The sequence below is a fragment of the Lynx canadensis genome, chromosome A1 (assembly GCF_007474595.2).
Source record: "Lynx canadensis isolate LIC74 chromosome A1, mLynCan4.pri.v2, whole genome shotgun sequence".
Taxonomy (NCBI): domain Eukaryota; kingdom Metazoa; phylum Chordata; class Mammalia; order Carnivora; family Felidae; genus Lynx; species Lynx canadensis.
In genome coordinates, this window is record NC_044303.2 from 91,676,306 (window position 1) to 91,683,210 (window position 6,905).

Sequence of the window (6,905 nt, forward strand, 5' to 3'; positions counted from 1 at the left end):
TAACTGACTGAGTCACCCAGGCGCCCCATGATTCCATTTTAAATAAAAAGACACCTATAGATTAAAAGTAAATGGAGAAAAATAGACTATGCTAACACTAACCAAAGAAAGTTGGAATTAACTATATTAACTTCAGAAAGAACAAGTGTTAAAGCAAGGAAAGTTATCAGGGATAAAAAAGGGAATTAAAGAATGATAAGAGGGCAATTCTCCAGGAAAACATAACAATCCTTAATGTGTATGTGCCTAACAATGGATCATCAAATTGCATGAGGCAAACTGACAGAACTGTAAGGAGAAACAGAAGACTCAACTATTAGAACTGGAAACTTCAATACCCCTCTATCAGAAATGAGTAGATTCAGCAGACAGAAAGCCAGTAAGGATGTAATTGAACTCAATAACACCATCAATCAAGTAGATATAATGGACATTTATAGAATACTTCATCCAACAACAAATACACATTCTTCTCAAACTCATATGGAATATTCACCAAGATAGACCACATTCTGGGCCATAAAACACATCTTAACATATTTAAAGTTATACCAGTCATACAATATTTGCTCTTGGATCACAATGGAATTAAACTAGAAATCAATTACAGAAAGATAGCTAGAAAAATCTCAAAATGCTTGGAGATTAAACAATATACTTCTAAATATCACATGGATCAAAGAAATCTTAAGATAAATTTTAAAATATTTTGAACTAAATGAAAATCAAAACACAACTTACCAACTTATCACTTGTCAGGTGTAGTGAAAGCAGTACTTGGAGGGAAATTTATAGCATTGAATACATACATAAGAAGATCTAAAATTAATAATCCAAGTTTCCACCTTAGGAAACTAGAAAAAAAGAGCAAATTAAGCAAAGTAAACAGAAGAAAAGAATAACAGAGCAGAATTAAGTTGAAAACAGGAAATCAATAGCAAAAAATCAATAAAACCAATAGCTGGTTCTTTTCTTTTTTAATGTTTATTTATATTTGAGAGAGAAAGAGAGACAGTACATGAGTGGGGGAGGGGCAGAAAGAGATGGAGACAGAATCCAAAGCAGGCTCCAGGCTCCAAGCTGTCAGCACAGAGCCCGATGTGGGGCTCGAACCCACAGACCGGGAAATCATGACCTGAACCGAAGTAGAACACTCAGCTAACTGAACCACCCAGGCGCCCCCAATATCTGGTTCTTTGAAAAGATCAACAATATCAAAAAGCCTCGAGCCAGGTTAAGAAAAAAAGAGACAGCCCATGGATTACTAATATGGGATATGAAAGAAGGGATATCACCACAGAACCCAGGGACAATAAAAGTATAATAAAGGAGGCACACCTGTGTGGCTCAGTCGGTTGAGTGACTGACTCAGACTCAGGTCATAACCTCATGCGTCATGGGTTCGAGCCCTGCATCGGGCTTGGCATGCTGCTGTCAGCTCACTGTTTGCTTTGGATCCTCTATCCCCCTCTCTCTCTGTCCCTCCCCCACTAGTGCTCTCTATCTCAAAAATAAATACATATTTAACTATAATAAAGGAATACTATAAACAATTCTATGAGAACTAGTTTGATAACTTAGATGAAATAAGTCAATTCCTTGAAAATCACAATCAACTAAAACTCATGCAAGAAGAAGCAATCTGAATAGGTCTGCATTTATTAAAGAAATAGAATCAACAATTAAAAAGCTTCTAGAATAGAAAGCACCAGGCTCAGATGGGTTCTACCACACATTGAAAGAAGAAATTATACCAATTCTCTACTATCTCTGCCAGAATTAATATAGAAGCAGAGGATATACTTATAAATTCATTTTATGAAGACACCATTACAATACCAAAACCCAACAAAGGAAACATAAGAAAACAAACTACACACCAATATTTCTCATGAAGATAAGATATCCCAGATATGCAAGTCTAGTTCAACATTTGAAAATCAATTAATGTAATCCATCACGTCAACAGTCTAAAGAAAAATTATATAAGTATGTAAATAGATGCATAAAATTCATTTGACAAAATCCAATACTCATTCATGATAAAAACTACTATCAAACTAGTAACATACTTCCTCATTTAATAAAGAGTCTCTATAAATCCCCTACAGACAATTCACTTAAGGGTGAGAAACTCAGCTTTCCCAGGCTCAAGACCAAGAGGTCTCCTCTCACTACTGCTTTTCAACACTGTATTGGAGAAGAAAAGGAAACAAAAGGCATACAGATTGGGAAGGAATAAAACTGTCTTTGTTCACAGATGAGTGTTGGTTCACAACTTCAGGAGGTATTCCGGTGAACTCTGAAACTGGCCCCACTTACATAAAAGGCAAGAAGAGACTGAAGACAGAGGCAGACCCCCCACCCCAGATTGGTAGGTGACAGTTTTAATATGCAAGGTAACTTACATTCAAGGCTTGTCTTGGGCAGCCACAAGACTAGTAGATCTCTGTACCTTAAAAGTTTACATACTTAAACTTAAAAGTTTAAGTATATAGACTTAAAAGTTTACATACAGGCCTTACAGGCCTTAACAGCGTTCAGTCACATATCCAGTCCAGAGGGTCTCAACAACACATTACTCTCTTAAGGCTATATACTTAAAATGGCTGCTCATATGGGAATAGTAAGCATAATTTACATTCCAAAGACAGGGGAAAGAGTAAGAGGCCTCAGATTGCCTGGGTCCAGCTCATGAATCAATCAGTGGCCATGTCCTCTCAATGACCTCCAACAATGACATGATACTCTATATAGAAAACCCAAAAGAACTGACCAAGCAATTCCTAAAACTAATAAGCAATTATAGCAAGATTGAAGGATACATGGCTCATATACAAAAGTCAATGTCCTCTATACCAGCAATCAACAAGTGGAATTTGAAATTAAAAACACAATATCATTTACATTAACACCACCCAAAATGAAATACTTAGCTGAAATATGTACTATATCTATATGAAGAAAACTATAAAACTTTGAAAAAATGAACAAAACCAAGGGAGAACCAAATAAATGGGGAAATATTCCATGTTCGTGGAAAAGGAAGACTCTTGTCAAAATGTCAGTTCTTTCCAAATTAGTCTACACATTCAATGAAATCCCAACCAAAATCCCAGAAAATTATTTTGTGGGTATTGACAAACTGATTCTAAAGTTTCTATGTAGAGGCAAAAGGGCCAGAATAGCCAACACAATAATGAAGAAGAACCAAGTTGGAGGACTCATGCTCCTAACTTCAAGACTTACTATAAAGCTACAGTGATCAAGTTAATACAGTGTTGTGGAAGAACAAACAGATCAATGGAAGATAACAAAGATCCCAGAAACAGATAAATATAGCCAACTGATCACTAACATGGAGCAAGGACAATACAATGGAGAAATGAAAGCCCCTCCAACAAATGGTGCTAGAACATCTGGACCTCCACAAGCAAAATGATGAATATAGGCACAGACCTTGCACCCTCCACAAATATCAACTCAAAATGGATTTCACAGAACTAAATGTAAAACACAAAATGATAAAACATTAAAAGATAACATAGGAGAGGGGTGACTGGCTGGCTCAGTCAGTGGAGTGTGTGACTCTTGATCTCAGGGTTGTGAGTTCAGGGCCCACACTGGCCATAGAGATTACTCAAAAAAATAAAGTATTTAATATATAATTGATTAGTTAATTAAAATAAAAGATAACATAGGGGAAAAGTAACATAACCTTGGGTATGATGATGACTTTTTAGATACATTATCAAAAGCATGATTGATGAAAAAAATAAATGATAAGCTGGACTTCATTAAAATTTATTTTTTTATTCTTTTTTTAATGTTTTTATTTCTTTTTTGAGAGAGAGAGAGAGAGAGAGAGGACAGAACACAAGTGGAGGAAGGGCACAGAGAGAGGGAGACACAGAATCTGAAGCAGGCTCCAGGCTCTGCGCTGTCAGCACAGAGCCCAACAGGAGGCTTGAACAATCAAACTGTGAGATCATGTCCTGAGCCAGTCAGATGCTTAACCGACTGAGCCACCCAGGTGCCCCCTGGACTTCATTAAAATTTAAAACTCTGCTCTGTGAAACACACTGTCAAGAGAATGAGAAGACAAGTCACAGACCAGGAGAAAATATCTGCAAAAGAATATACAGCATCTGATAAAGGACTGTTATCCAAAATATTCAAAGAACTCTGAAAACTCAGGAGTAAGAAAACAAACAACTGCATTAAAAAATGAGGTGGGGGGGTGGGTTTCTGGGTGGCTCAGTCAGTTGAGTGTCCGACTCTTGATTTCAGCTCAGCTCATGATCCCAGGGTCATGGGATCCAGCTCCATGTTGGGCTCCACACGGAGCATGGTGCCTGCTTAAGATTCTCTGTCTCTCTTTCTCTCTGCTGCCTCCCCCACTTGTGCTCTCTCTCTAAAAAATAAAAATTAAAAATAATTAATTAAAACAAAACAAAACAAAATACTAGTCACCTCTCCCAGTCTTTGTAGACTGATTCTGAGCTACAGCAGTTCTTTATGGATTAGCTGGCTTGCTGTCAGCCTAGGGATCAGACACAGGTGAAAACTTAGAAACTCTTAGGTCTTTTCTGAACATGCATCTCAGTGGGGCCTCATGTTGCTTTACCAGCTGGTTTTAAATGTCTTGATTTTTCCAAGAGTCTCACCCCCAGCCCCTCCTGGGGAACTTAGATGATGTATCTTGCCTATATCCTTCATTTCTTGCCCCAGGTATCTGTGGGACTGTAGTCCACCTACAGTTTTCATGAGCAATGCTCCCGGCTTCCCCCCACAGGAGATCGGAGTGAGGCAAGACAGAGCCCAGTACTTCTGGCAGCCCCCAAACCGGCCAGAACCTTACAAATAAAGGCTGCTCTGGTCTCTCCCTGTTGGAGAGAAGGAATTGAGATCTCCACTGCCTCCTCTCCAGACCAAGACATGCACTGGGGAAAGGGGAGGGGTGAGAGGACAAGTAAAAATGCCACAAAACTTCCCACAGTCTCAAATGTGGTTTTTACTTTGAGTGTTTGGTTGCTGTAGCTCTTTTACCGTTTGCCAGAGCCTTTCTAAGGCTATTTTGGTTCATTTCTAGAAGGTTTTTTTTTTTTTTAGTTTTGAAATTTTTTTTAATGTTTATTTATTTTTGAGAGAGAAACAGAGTGCGACTGGGGGAGGGTCAGAGAGAAAGGGAGACACAGAATCTGAAGCAGGCTCCAGGCTCCCAGCCGTCGGCACAGAGCCCGACACAGGGCTGGAACTCACAAACCACAAGATCATGACCTGAGCCGAAGTCGGACACTTAACTGAGGCACTCCTAATAGGTTTTGTTTTTTGTTTTTTGTTTTAATGTTTCCAAAGAGGATTGAGGGCTTGGAGATTTTACTCTCATTTTGACAACTTCCCTCTGCTTTGACTAGAAATCATAGACCACTCAATATAGGAAAGAAAATATATAAATAAAAGAAGCAAATCTGTCATTCATGTGTTTTAAAATATTATATAAAAAGCCCCAAACAACAAATCCATTATTGTAATTTATAAGGGACTTTAGGCAGTCAGCTGTAGACAAAAACAGTACTTTACAAATAAAAATTTTAAAGAGATACCATTTACAATAGCTTAAAAAGTAGGAAAGATCTAAAATTAAACTCAAAAATATGCAATAATGCCATGGAGAAAAGACGTGAAGTTATTTATTAGACCCTCAGTTCAGAGGATTCAGAGCTATCTGCAGAGGAGGAGCATGCAGGGACAAAGGCAGGGAAAGAATGTGTCTGTTTTGCAGAACAAGTAGCTCCCACCAAGGAGACCTAAGGCCAGGTGTTCCAGGATATTCCCTTGCATGAACCAGTTTGGAGCTGAGCAACTCTGCAGAAGCCCTAAATTGCCCTAAAGTTACCTTTAGGTCATTATACTACTATCATCTCCTCCCAATGTGGGAAACAAAGGCAAAAGAAAAAAAATTCAATTTCCTTACAACTTACAGCCCACTGACAGGTCCTTGGGACAGGCAGAATGACTTTCCCCTAGGAGCTCAGCTGCCTGGATGTTGCCACTTTGCCAAGAGCAAAGGGCAATCTTAGCCAGAACCCCCAGGATCGTGTAAGTCTACTTTAACATAAAAATTCCTTTGGAAACTTCACATCTATCCCCACCCCCAAATATACGTTAGCAATCATCTCCAAGCATATGGCCCACTGATATGCATCTGAAGGGTCTCGTGACTGGGGTTTTATTAGACAGTAACAAATTACCTTTTCCTAACAAGTACTTGGAAACCTTGCTTCCAAAACTCCTTACAGACTTACTCTATCCCTGACCCCCTCCCAACTTGAAAGTATATAATCAATCACCCGTCACAACCCCAGTGCAGCTTTCTGCCCATAGGTTCTATGCCATGCTTTAATAAAACTACCTTTTGGGGGCAAATGGGTGGCTCAGTTGGTTGAGCCTCTGACTTCAGCTCAGGTCATGATCTCATGGTTCCTGGGTTCGAGACCCACATTGGGCTCTGAGCTCTCCGCACAGAGAAGAGCTCTCTGTGCGGACAGCTCAGAGCTTGGAGCCTCTGTCAGATTGGGTGTCTCCCTCTCCCTCTCTCTTTGCCCCTCCCTAATTTGCATTGTCTCTGTCTCTCTGAAAATAAACTTAAAAAAACTTATTTTTATTTTTAAAATTTATTTATTTTGTGAGACAGAGAGAGGACAGAAGTGGGGGAGGAGCAGAGGGGGGGAGGAAGACAGAATCTGAAGCAGGCTCCTGGCTCTGAGACATCAGCTCAGAGCCCGATGCAGGGCTTGAACTCACAAACCGTGAGATCATGACCTGAGCCAAGTCAGATGCTTAACTAACTGAGCCACCCAGACAATGCAATAAACATCTTTAAAATTTTGTTTAAATAAAAC